The sequence below is a fragment of the Capsicum annuum genome, chromosome 12 (assembly GCF_002878395.1).
Source record: "Capsicum annuum cultivar UCD-10X-F1 chromosome 12, UCD10Xv1.1, whole genome shotgun sequence".
Lineage (NCBI taxonomy): Eukaryota > Viridiplantae > Streptophyta > Magnoliopsida > Solanales > Solanaceae > Capsicum > Capsicum annuum.
Window position 1 is genome coordinate 3,391,796 of NC_061122.1, and position 11,824 is coordinate 3,403,619.

The window sequence follows — 11,824 nt, forward strand, 5'->3', positions numbered from 1 at the left end:
TCATGTATAAAATAGTTTCCAAAACACATGGGCATCATTTTAATATTCAAGTAAACCTTTCTGTCAATGCAATTCTGATCTTTATATTACTTCTGAGTCAGGTGGCACTCCCCTACAATTCTGATATTTCACGGGCCATATGGAATCCGCCATTGACTCGGCGGGGAAGCCTCCAACCCGAGTGTGCCGCAAGGGTTAGAGTCTTTGATTCTGATACGCCACACGGCTCTAGGCCAGCGTAATATATAAATCCGGATCGGCAAATCACGATTTTGGACAATGAGTTGTCTGAAATCATGCCTTCTTCGGGAAACCACCTAAGCTCTCTTTATGCACTATTTTAGCCTTTTCTGAATACGCATTATTCTAATGTTCTAAAACGTGCAAATCTGATAAAGTCTGATTTCTATATTAGTCTGTGTCTGTTATGGCATTTTCTGAGTTTGGTATCGTCATACCAAGACTTGCAAGTCCTATTTCTGAGCCATAATGTCATAAACATGATCTTTCATAAAAATATAGTTTCAGGCCACCCAAACATGTAATTTGCATAAGAGATTTCATGTTCCGAAACTCAAGTCAAAACCATACAGAAACTTTCATCAGACATATGGTGGTCAGGTGCTTTTGGCAAAAACCATATACTCTTTCATTACATGTATATTCAACATTCACAACCCTCTCTTTCATATTCAAAAGTCATATTCAAAACATAGCAAAAGCCAAAGTATTTCATATTATGCTTTTCAAAATGCATTCAAAACAATTCATATCATACGAAGATGGGAAAACTCATAACAAGAGAGGGATTCATTATAATTCATGCTCTCAATTGAATAATCATTCTTGAAAACATACATACATATATACATAATTTCAAATCAATTTGGGGGAAAGGTCTAAAGACCAAAACAATACGGTCAAAACTTCTAAAACATGATTATATTCATAAGTTTCAAAACCCCATTCTTAAAACATGAATTCTATGCCCATGAGATTTTAGGAAAACCCCGCATACCTCGAATTAGGAAATCAATGGTTGATTCTTAAAGCTTATGGATTGGGATTCCGAATCTCTAATCAATTTTGAAAACCCACGGTTGAATCCTGAGTTGCTTGAATTTTTATTTTGAAACCCAGAGAGTTCTTGAGAAATTTGGGGAAAGTATGTGTATTATGGTTATTTGGGAACTTAATCCCGTGTTTAAGATGAATGGAAATTTGGAAATACCCAAAACACCCTTAAATTCTCGAAGGAAACTGAAAATTGGCCTAGGGCGATAAGGCGGGCGCCGCCCGGGTTGGAGCACCGCTGTAAGGCAGGCGTCGCCTGGACTATCGTGGGCTCCTTCCCAGGTGAGGCGTTCTGCCAGGCGACGCGGGCAAATCGCGGGACCTCACTGGAATGAGGTACCAAACGTGCCCTTACGCTCGTCCAAAAATCCCGAGACGTACCCTTGACTTCCCCGATCACAATGCAATAAGAATTTCAAGAAACGGAAGTCGGAAAGGTCGAAAATAAAATCTTCGAAGATTGGAAGTCTAAAAATAATTCTAAGTCCATTTTGCACTTAGAAAATTTTTAAGTCTTTGACTCTATATACATGCTACTACGAGATAACACATGTACGAATTTTGCCGGGTCGTTACAACGACGACTAAATTTTCTAGTTCAAAAATACGGGTGTTACGCAAATTCTAGAATTGTCCTGTAACGTATATGTGGTTGAAATAATAGTCACATGGATAAATTTCATGTGGTAGAGAATTGATTCCTCTTTTGTTCTTTTCATGCGTTGTTATTTGATCGGATACGAAATTTAAGAAATAAATAATGATTTCATAAAATTTATAAAATTGCACATTTTAAGTTGCATTTTCTTATTAAGTGAAAATCTAAAGATAAATATGTTTTAGATGGATTAAAAAGAAAATAATTACACATAAAATAAAATATAGAGAATACAAACCTCGATAGATATTTACCATGTAGTGTGGTTGTGGTCCAACCACAGACACAGGACAAACAATATTCATTACGGGAAAGGTATGAATATATCTCTAAACTTTGATAAATGATACAGATATACCCCTCGTTATATTTTAGGTATATATATACCCTCACCGTTAATGAAAAAGTAAAAATATACCTTTATCACTAACGGAGGGACACGTGTCGCTTTCCTATTCGCTAGCATTTTTTTTAACTAAATTCAGCTAAATTCATTCCAAATCCGACCCAAATTGAAGCCAAACCCGACCCAACTTAAAACCACTCCGGACCCGGTCAAAAATTATTCAAACGCGTCTGTTGTTGGCCTATATTCAGTCCACTTTCTCTCACATCTCTTACCCTCTCTTTCTACATGGAAGCTGTATATATGTACTTAAAATATAATGAGAGGTATATCTGTACCATTTATCAAAGTTTGGATACCTTTTCCGTATTCATTATGTTGCAGAATAGTGGAAACATTTCAACTTTCTATTTCTTCATCTGATAACTATCACACAGTGTGTTCTCTTTTTTAGACATTCATGGCTTCTTCTTCCTCTATTGCAAGTAATTCACAGTACCGTCCTCGATGGAAGTATGTTGTGTTTCTAAGTTTTAGAGGTATAGATACTCGTAACACATTTACATGTCACTTGTACGAAGGTTTGGAAAACCGGGGAATAAACACCTTTCTAGATGATAAAAGGATAGAGGATGGTGAATCAATTCCAGAAGAACTCCCTAAAGCTATCGAAGTGTCTCAATTTGCACTCGTTGTTTTCTCAAAGAATTTTGCTACGTCGAGGTGGTGCTTGAATGAACTAGTGAAGATCATGGAATGTAATAAACAAGAAAATGGACAAACAGTCATACCGATCTTCTATGATGTGGATCCATCACATGTTCGAAATCAAACTGGGGACTTTGCAAAAGCATTTGAGGAATATGAACTAAAGTATAAGGATGATGTTGAGGGGATGCAGAAGGTTCAACAATGGAGAACTGCTCTAACTGCTGCTGCAAATCTAAAAGGACGTGATATCCGTGGCAAGTGAGTTGAAAACACATAATTGCTTTTAATGAAGAAAGAAACGAAGAATTTCCATTTAAATTTGAACGTTTGTGTCGGTTAAACAGAACCAACACTAAATAAATTAGTCATATATACTGTATGCACAATCTAATTTAACTGATTATCATTTAGAAGTAAGAAATGTTTTTATATGTTTCTATCATACAAAATAATTTTCTTTCCTAAAATAAATATCAACGTCACAATAACATTTAGTTTGTGGTATATAATATTGTCTTTGTTTTTTAGTAAATCAAAGTAGGACTTGGAGAAATTCTTTCGATTTGTAACTTGAAGCAGCTGCAACAGAAAGATACACAAATCTTGTACAATATCTTGTTTAACTCTTACATAGGTATCAAAGTCGTGGTTAATTGCTTTATATTTGTATATTAATTCTTGCAACAAAAGCGTGTTTATTTATTTATTAAACAACTATTTTTTTGAAACAAATCAGAGTGCAAATTTGTAATTAGGTTAAGAATTTTTTTTAAGAAAAAATTTCACAAGTAATTGAAGAAATAAATTAATACTGCACAGATAGATCTGTGGAAATTTCTTCAATATTTTTTTGTGATTCTCTATTTCTCCTTAAAATAAAATTCAGAATTTTAATTGAAGAAGTGAAAAATAAGAATTGAATAAATCTAATAATTTTCTTTGATTTTCTAATAATTTTTTTGGAGTGAAAAAAAAAACCATATATGTGCATTTTTTCTTTATGTCCCTTAGAAGAAATTTTTTTGAAGAACCTAAAAATAATATTCAAATTTGTATGTTTTTCTTTCTCTTCTGTTGTAAAATTTTATATGAAAAGTGAGTATTGTACAGAAGCCATTGAAATTTCTTTAAAGTGAAACTGTGTGAAAAAGGAAAAAGGAAAAAGGAATGAAAATGGATAAAGTTTCATTTAATTTTTTGTGAAACGATATACTACTAAAGATGATATGCCCTTACTTTTTCTTGAAAGTGGAGAAAGTACTAGTACCACTAATTGTTTCTTTGAGATCATTAGTACTAGTAGTATTTTTTTAAGGGTATAAAAATTGGGTAAACAACATAAATTCCAAGACTTTGCAATTTAATTATCCTCTCTCAATTTTTATATTAATTACATTATATTGCAGATACGATACATTATTTAATCTCCCAATATATAAGCTTATGATACATTACTAACCAATTAGTTGGAGATAAAAAAAGGTAAAAGTGCCTACAATTAAGGAATTAACACACTCAATTTAAGATCTTTTTCATTTAGTTACATAAAATCTTCAACAACTTCATTATTTGAAATTTGAATAATCAAATCAATCTTCATTAATCATAATCTTCCAAATCTAATTTCTTCTCCAATCGTTCATTCCTTGTTCATCATAACATATCTCATTTCCTGCGTTCAGAAAAAAATTAAACATACTATAAGAATCTGATGTATCAGGGAAATCCCATATCACATATATATATATATATATATATATATATATATATATCTTTCTATGTATCAGAAAACGAATTTAAAACTTAATTTCTTTATATTTATGTATCAGAATAAGAAATATATATTGAATGTATCAGAAATCATTGATTACCTCTGTCAGAAATAGTTTTGTGTATCGGAATGTATATAGTATCTCTGTCAAAAAAATATCTATGTATCATAAATAATACTTACAATTTCGTTTGTTTCATTGTATATTATGATACATAAATAGAATGTATATGGACGAAATTTATCAATCTGATACATAAAAATCATACCTTTGATAATGGGTCTCTTTTCGCAATTTTTTTTTCTCTTTGCAATATTAGCAACAGACTTATGAAGAAGTACGTTAATGGAGGTTGTTTGTGAAATTTTTCTAGCGGCCAATAGCCATAACACCCATACTACGACTTTTTTGGGATCTCTTTTCACAACTTTTTATTTTCTCTTTGCAACATCAACAATAGACTTATGAAGAAGTACGGTAATGGAGATTGTTTATGAAATTTTTCCGGCGGCCAATGGCCATAACGCACATACAACGACTTTTTTTTTTCTTATTTTTAAAATTTTGTCAATGAGGATTAATTGCAGATGAATTTATTGCTAGCTTTTATTACTTACCTAATGATTAATGATTTAATAGCCACGTTTTTTTCCTTATCTGCAATAATGTCAACGTGATTTAGGGCTTAAAAATAGGAGTTGTGTGTTATGTATCAGATAAAAAACTTGTTTAGAGATTTAGAAGGGATTTTTGTAATTAGTTTAGTGGAATAAAATTTTAAATAATATAGGATACTTAAGATGTTGTTTTATGTAATTTATCCATAAAAATATTAGTAAATTATTCTGCTCAAATAAGATCCTGGAATCATTCAATATTAATTCAATTAGTAGTCCCAAATCAAAGGAGAAAAAATGACCAAATAAATAAAAAAGGACGAAAAAAGAATCATAGAAAATGCAAAAAAAAAAAAAGAAAATATAGAAAAAATAGAAAGAAAATATGATTTAGGCTACAATTATGGTTGTACTAGCATTTAACTGTAAGACTGTTTGTACCCTCCTGGACACTAACAGTATGACATATTTACTAATACTTGATTTTCTCACATTTTCCACAATCGATCTTCTTATTTATGTAGGAATGAAGCAGAGAAAATTCAGCAGATCGTCGACGAAATCTCTTGCTAGAGTGGTTATTCTTTATCTTCTTTGCAAACAATTGCAAGAGCCATCTTTGACACACTTATCTTATCAATTCAAAGCTGCTTGTTTTCTTGCAGATGTTAAAGAAAATGCAAAAAGGAATCAATTGCATTCTTTACAAAATATGCTTCTATCTGAACTGTTGAGGAAAGAACACAATTACGTCAATAATAAGTTCGAGGGGCAGTCTATGATTCCGGAAAGACTTCGTTATATGAAGGTGCTAATCGTGCTTGATGACATAGATCATAGTGATCATTTGGAGTATTTAGCAGGTGGTCTTCATTGGTTTGGTGGTGGCAGCAGAGTTGTGATAACAACTCGAAACAGACAATTGATAGTCAATGCTGATAAAATATATGAAGTGCCTGCACTACCTGATGATGAAGCTATGTTGTTGTTCAATCAACATGCTTTCAAAAATAAAATTCCAGATGAGCGTTTTAAGGTGTTCTCGTTGGAGGTCGTAAATCACGCTAAAGGCCTTCCTTTAGCCCTCAAGGTGTGGGGTTCTTTGTTTCATGGGAAAGACCCAACTCAGTGGAGAAGAATAGTAGATAAAATAAAGGACAAGTCAACATCACAAATTGTTGAGAAACTCAAAATAAGTTATGATGGGTTAGAGCCCGAAGAGCAAAAGATGTTCCTGGATATGGCATGTTTCTTCAGAAGATATGATAAAACTCGAGAGCTATGATAAAGGAGCTGAATGCGGATTGGATGTCCTAATTGATAAATCTCTTGTGTTCATCTCTGAATATGATATGCTTGAAATGCACCACTTGACTGAAGATATGGGTAGATATGTGGTGAAAATGCACAAAGGTAAGGGAGAATAAAGCAGAATATGGGACGTTGAAGATTTCGAAGAAGTTATGCTGACCAATACAGTAAGTAGGCTAAACAATTCGAACTTCAACCCCCAGTGTTTCCATCGGAAACAGCCTCTCTACCTCACCTTGAGGTAGTGGTATGGACTGCGTAAATTTTACCCTCTTCTTGTTGTCATTTTGTGGACTACTATGATCTTTTTAATCAGGAGTCAAAAGCAGTGGAATCAATCTGGCTGCACTATTACGACAGCGTCGATAAAAAACTACGCTTGAGCAAAGAAGTCATGAAAAATATGAAAAGGCTTAAAATATTATGCATCAACGAATTTGATACACATGATGCCATTGAGTACCTGCCCAACAGCTTGGCTTGGATTCATATTTTTGGATATCCTTGGGAATCGTTGCCAGAAGATTTTGAACCCAAAACACTTGTTCATCTTGAACTCAGAGAAGGTTTGCTGCGACATTTATGGTTTGAAACAAAGGTACAATTGTTGAATTCATTTTTATTTTTATTTTTGGTCAAATACATAGATATATAGTCAGGCTTTGGAGTAACCGGTAAAGCTGCTGCCATGTGACCAAGAGGTCACGGGTTTAAGCCTTGGAAATAGCCTCTGACCTTAATGCAAGGTAAGGCTACGTACGATACAGCCTTGTGGTGGGGTCCTTCTCCGGACACCTCGTGTCACACCCCTTTTTCGTCCGGAGGGAGGATTCGAAGCGTTTTTCCAATTAAAGTAACGGTTTTGAATAGGGATTATTTTATTACAGAGTCGCCACTTGGAATCGAGTTATCGGGTTCCAAGTCACCTTTTTGAATTACTAACCAAAAAGAAGCATCACACCCCTTTTTCATCCGAAGGGAGAAGTCGAAGCTTTTTTCCAATTAAAGTGACGGTTTTGAATAGGAATTATTTTATTACAGAGTCGTCACTTGAAATCGAGTTATGGTGTTCCAAGTCATGTTTTTGAATACCTAATCAAAAGAAAATGACTCGTATTTGGTCTATAAAAACAGAAGATCGGGTAAGAAATTCTGTTGACCGAGGGAAAGGTGTGAGGCACCCCTCGAGTCCCGTGGTTCTAGTACGGTCGCTTTTATTGACTTAAAATATTTTTTTATAAATTATGTTAAGGCCTAAATTTGCTCATTTTTATTATACCGAAAAAACTTGTCTATTGTCTTATATTAAATAAATCGGTGAAAATTTAATTTTAGAAAAATATTTATCAAGGTGCATTGTTGCATCCTTGAATTTTAAATATCTCAGAAAGATGTGTATGTCACATTCTTAATTGAGACGACTATTTAATATACCTAAAAAATTGTCTAGTGTTAAAAGACTATTTAATATACCTAAAAATTTGTCTAGTGTTAAAGACTTTAATTAGTCCATTTGAAATTCGGAACAATTTTACATATTCATTTTACCCTCATTCTAATTTCATTTTACAACAAATTTCAATGCATTTTTTGCCACCATATCTTTTCGTTGAGTACTATCCTTTACTTTCAATGCCAGTAGTCTTCTGTAATTTAAAATCATTAACACGATCTTGTATAATTTTGCATCAGTTTTGAATTACTAATTTACTAAGCATATACATTTGAATATAATGTGTTAACTAACATTTAAATTAGAAGAATGTTCTTTAAAATCAAAAAGCTTTATTTCCGAAAGCATGGAAATTTCCTTAAGATAAACATGGCACTTACTAATTTGATTGGAAAAAAAAATATTAGAATTTTCAATTCAACATATTACTCCTGTATAATTCCAAAACATCAAAGAGATTCCACAATTTGTCATTATTTCCTTATTTATTATTTTATTATATTTTGGCAAAGGAAAAACAACCAACTAACTAGGAATATAGTTATTAAATTTTCTTCAAACCCCAATTGATTTTTTCCCAAAAGAAAAACAATCTATACCCAACAATCTATATAAATAAATCAACCCAATTTTACCCTTTCATCACTAGAAGTAAAAGATCAAGACGAGGAATTCTTATGCCTACTGACACAACCCTTATAAACACGTCTTTTGTACTGAATTTAATGACAACCTGTGTAAAGAATTAATTGAAACTAAAGCAAGAACGTTATCCCCAAAAGTTCAAACGGAAACTCGAAACTCAATTCGCTACTCTTTCTTTTCTCTTCTGCTCTTTTGTTAATAGTCTTGTACTTTTCTTTTTATTTCCTCTCTGTAATCTTTGATATTTTTTAACTTTTCTTTCTCTGTGTTTTCTCTGACTTTTTCTGTCTGGTTTCTGATAGTGAATGCACGTAATTTTTCTTTGTGGTTGAAAGAGCCTAGGATTCTTGGGGAGGGTTTGGTGGGGGGGGGGGATTTTTTATTTTCTTTTTTTTCTTTTTTTATTTTTATAGAAGATAGTTAATAATAACAAATGAAAATAATATAATAATAACTAATTAATTTTTATTTTTAAGGAAATACAATAAAAGTTTACAAAATAGCTAAAAATAAATATAATTAAGATAATACTAAAAGATCTAGCTTATTTGTTTAAAATTTAAAAAGAAAAATATTTTTAAAAATTTTTGTATTATTTTTAAAAATAAATATTTAATATCGAAAAATAAGTTAAAATTCTAGGAAGATCAAAAATCACGTGTCTACACCGCGCATAGCGGTAGCTTTAGTGCATCGGACTACCTTTTTTACGTAGATATATACTCAGACCTCTCTGTAACATCACCTCGTTATAACGGAATTTCACTATAGCGACCTGATTTTTCATGTTATATTTTTTTATTTTTTTTACAAAAGTTGGAACTTTGAATGTCTGTATTATGCCTTTTTATGTACAAACACTACGCCTTTTATGTATAATAAGAAACATTTGTTATTGTGTGTCCTGAATTGCAGCATTTCCCGTGTCTACGAAAGCTAAATCTCGGCGACTCACAAAACCTGATGCAGACACCAGATTTCAGTGGGATGCCAAATTTGGAGCATTTGGATTTGGGGTATTGTCAGAGTCTTAAAGAGGTTCACCATTCCCTGGGAAATTGCAGAAAACTCATCCACTTAAGTTTGGATCGTTGTGAAAGCCTTGAGAGGTTTCCATATGTTAGTGGGGAATCTCTTGAATATCTGAATCTGGAGGATTGCTCTAGTTTAGAGATATTTCCAGAAGTGATGGGAAATGAAGCCCTCTTCTATTCAGTACCTAACTCAGGGAGAGCTCGATTTGCATCATATGCTAAATCTTGTAGCTCTTCCAAGCAGCATTTGCAAGTTGAAATGTTTGGTGAAGCTGAATGTGTCCGACTGCTTCAAACTTGGAAAGCTTGCCGGAAGAGATAGGTGATTTAGAAAACTTGGAGGAGCTTGATGCTAGATTCACTCTAATTTCAAGACCTCCATCTTCCATCGTCCGCTTGAACAAGCTTAAATTCTTGAGTTTTGAAAAATACACATTTAATGAGGGAGTGTTATTTGTGTTCCCTCGGGTGAACAAAGGGTTACGCTCCTTGAAAATTTTGAATCTCTGTCGCTGCAATCTAGTAGATGAAGGACTTCTGGAAGACATTGGATGCTTACATTCTTTGGAAGAGTTACAACTTAGTGGAAATAATTTTGAGCATTTTCCTCTAGCCCAACTTGGTGCTCTTCGGTGCTTGGGCTTATCACATTGCGAGAAGATTAATTTTGAACTTATCATGGGGATGAAAAACTTGGAGACTTTGAATCTCAGTTGCTGCAATCTAATAGATGGAGAACTTCCGGATGACATTGGATGCTTATCCTCTTTGAAAGAGTTGAATCTCAGTGGAAATAATTTTGGGCATTTGCCTCGAAGCATAGCCCAACTTGGTGCTCTTCGGTGCTTGGACGTATCACATTGCATGAGGTTTACATGGCTGCCAGAATTTCCACTTCTATTAGATACAATAGAAGCAGATTGGACAAATTATCGGATCTGTAATTCGCTATTTCGGAATCTCTCATTATTGCAGCACGACATCTCTGCTTCAGACTCCTTGTCGCTTAGAGCGATTACAAGCTTGCATTTCAATGAGAAGCCATGGTTCCCATACCAGGGAATTGATGGTGTACCAGTCGATTTGCCTGAGAATTGGTACATACATGATAGCTTCTTGGGATTTGCTGTATGTTACAATGGCAGATTAATGGACATCACAGCTCACTTGATTCCGTTATCTGATGATGGGATGTCGTGTATCACCCAGAAACTTGTCTTATCCAACCATTCTGTATATTCTCAAATACATTATGGTTTTCGTTTTTTCGTGATACCTTTTGCTGGTTTATGGGATATATCTAAGGCAAATGGAAAAACACCAAATGACTATAGGCACATCATGTTATCTTCCTCCGAAAAAAATAAGTATGAATTTCGTTTGTTGTATAAAGATGAACATAACGATGAACATTGCCCTGGGACAAGGAGGAGCAGATTTGATGATAGTGAACACCATGATGAAGCCAGTTGCTCCTCTTCTAAGAAACAAAGGTCACATTGCAGCAACAAGTAGATGCACTTTGCAGCAACATCAACTGCCAGGAATATAGTAAGTAATTGTTTTCTTTTTGTTGTTAGCTGCAAAGTCTTCTTCCGAAACTGATCAATTTTTTCTTCCGTTTTTCCCTCTTTGTTTCGCCTATTGACAGGAGCTCATCGATGGGCGATTTACATTTCATCTCGTCTCCATTTATGCTGGATTAACCAAGGTAAGTTAAAAACTAACAAGTGTTGAAATTTTTATGCTCAAACAAGATCCTGGAATCATGCAACATTAATTCAATTAGTAGTCCCAAATCAATTATTTGAAAATTAGTGAACTCTCGAATGAAAATATAATGCTACAAATTGGGGAATTTACGATAGTAATGTATAACCATGCTCAAATTTCCTTATGGTCGACTTCTTTTTACAATTTAACTGGCTCTAGAACAGCTTGTTTAAATAAATTATGTTGTTTCTTTAACTAGTTAGCACCTTTTCAGTGAGAATCAAGGACTAGGATTTCTCCTCGGCAATCAATTATCATATTCGTTTTGAAGTATCATGGTTTTCTTTTAACAGATGAATGCTTCAATGCTATTTCCTTTTGTTCTTATTTTCTTGTCGAAAGGTAATGATCATGCTCTAACTTTAGCAATACACTTTTGGTCATTATTTTTACTAATTCAGTATGTTGAAGACTCCGTAATATTTTGCTG

The 11,824-nt window shown here is 33.5% G+C and overlaps 1 pseudogene; it reads left to right on the forward strand.

Moving 5' to 3' along the window:
* The first annotated feature begins 2,374 nt into the window (after positions 1 to 2,374).
* On the forward strand, positions 2,375 to 11,824 carry LOC107871709 (annotated as a pseudogene).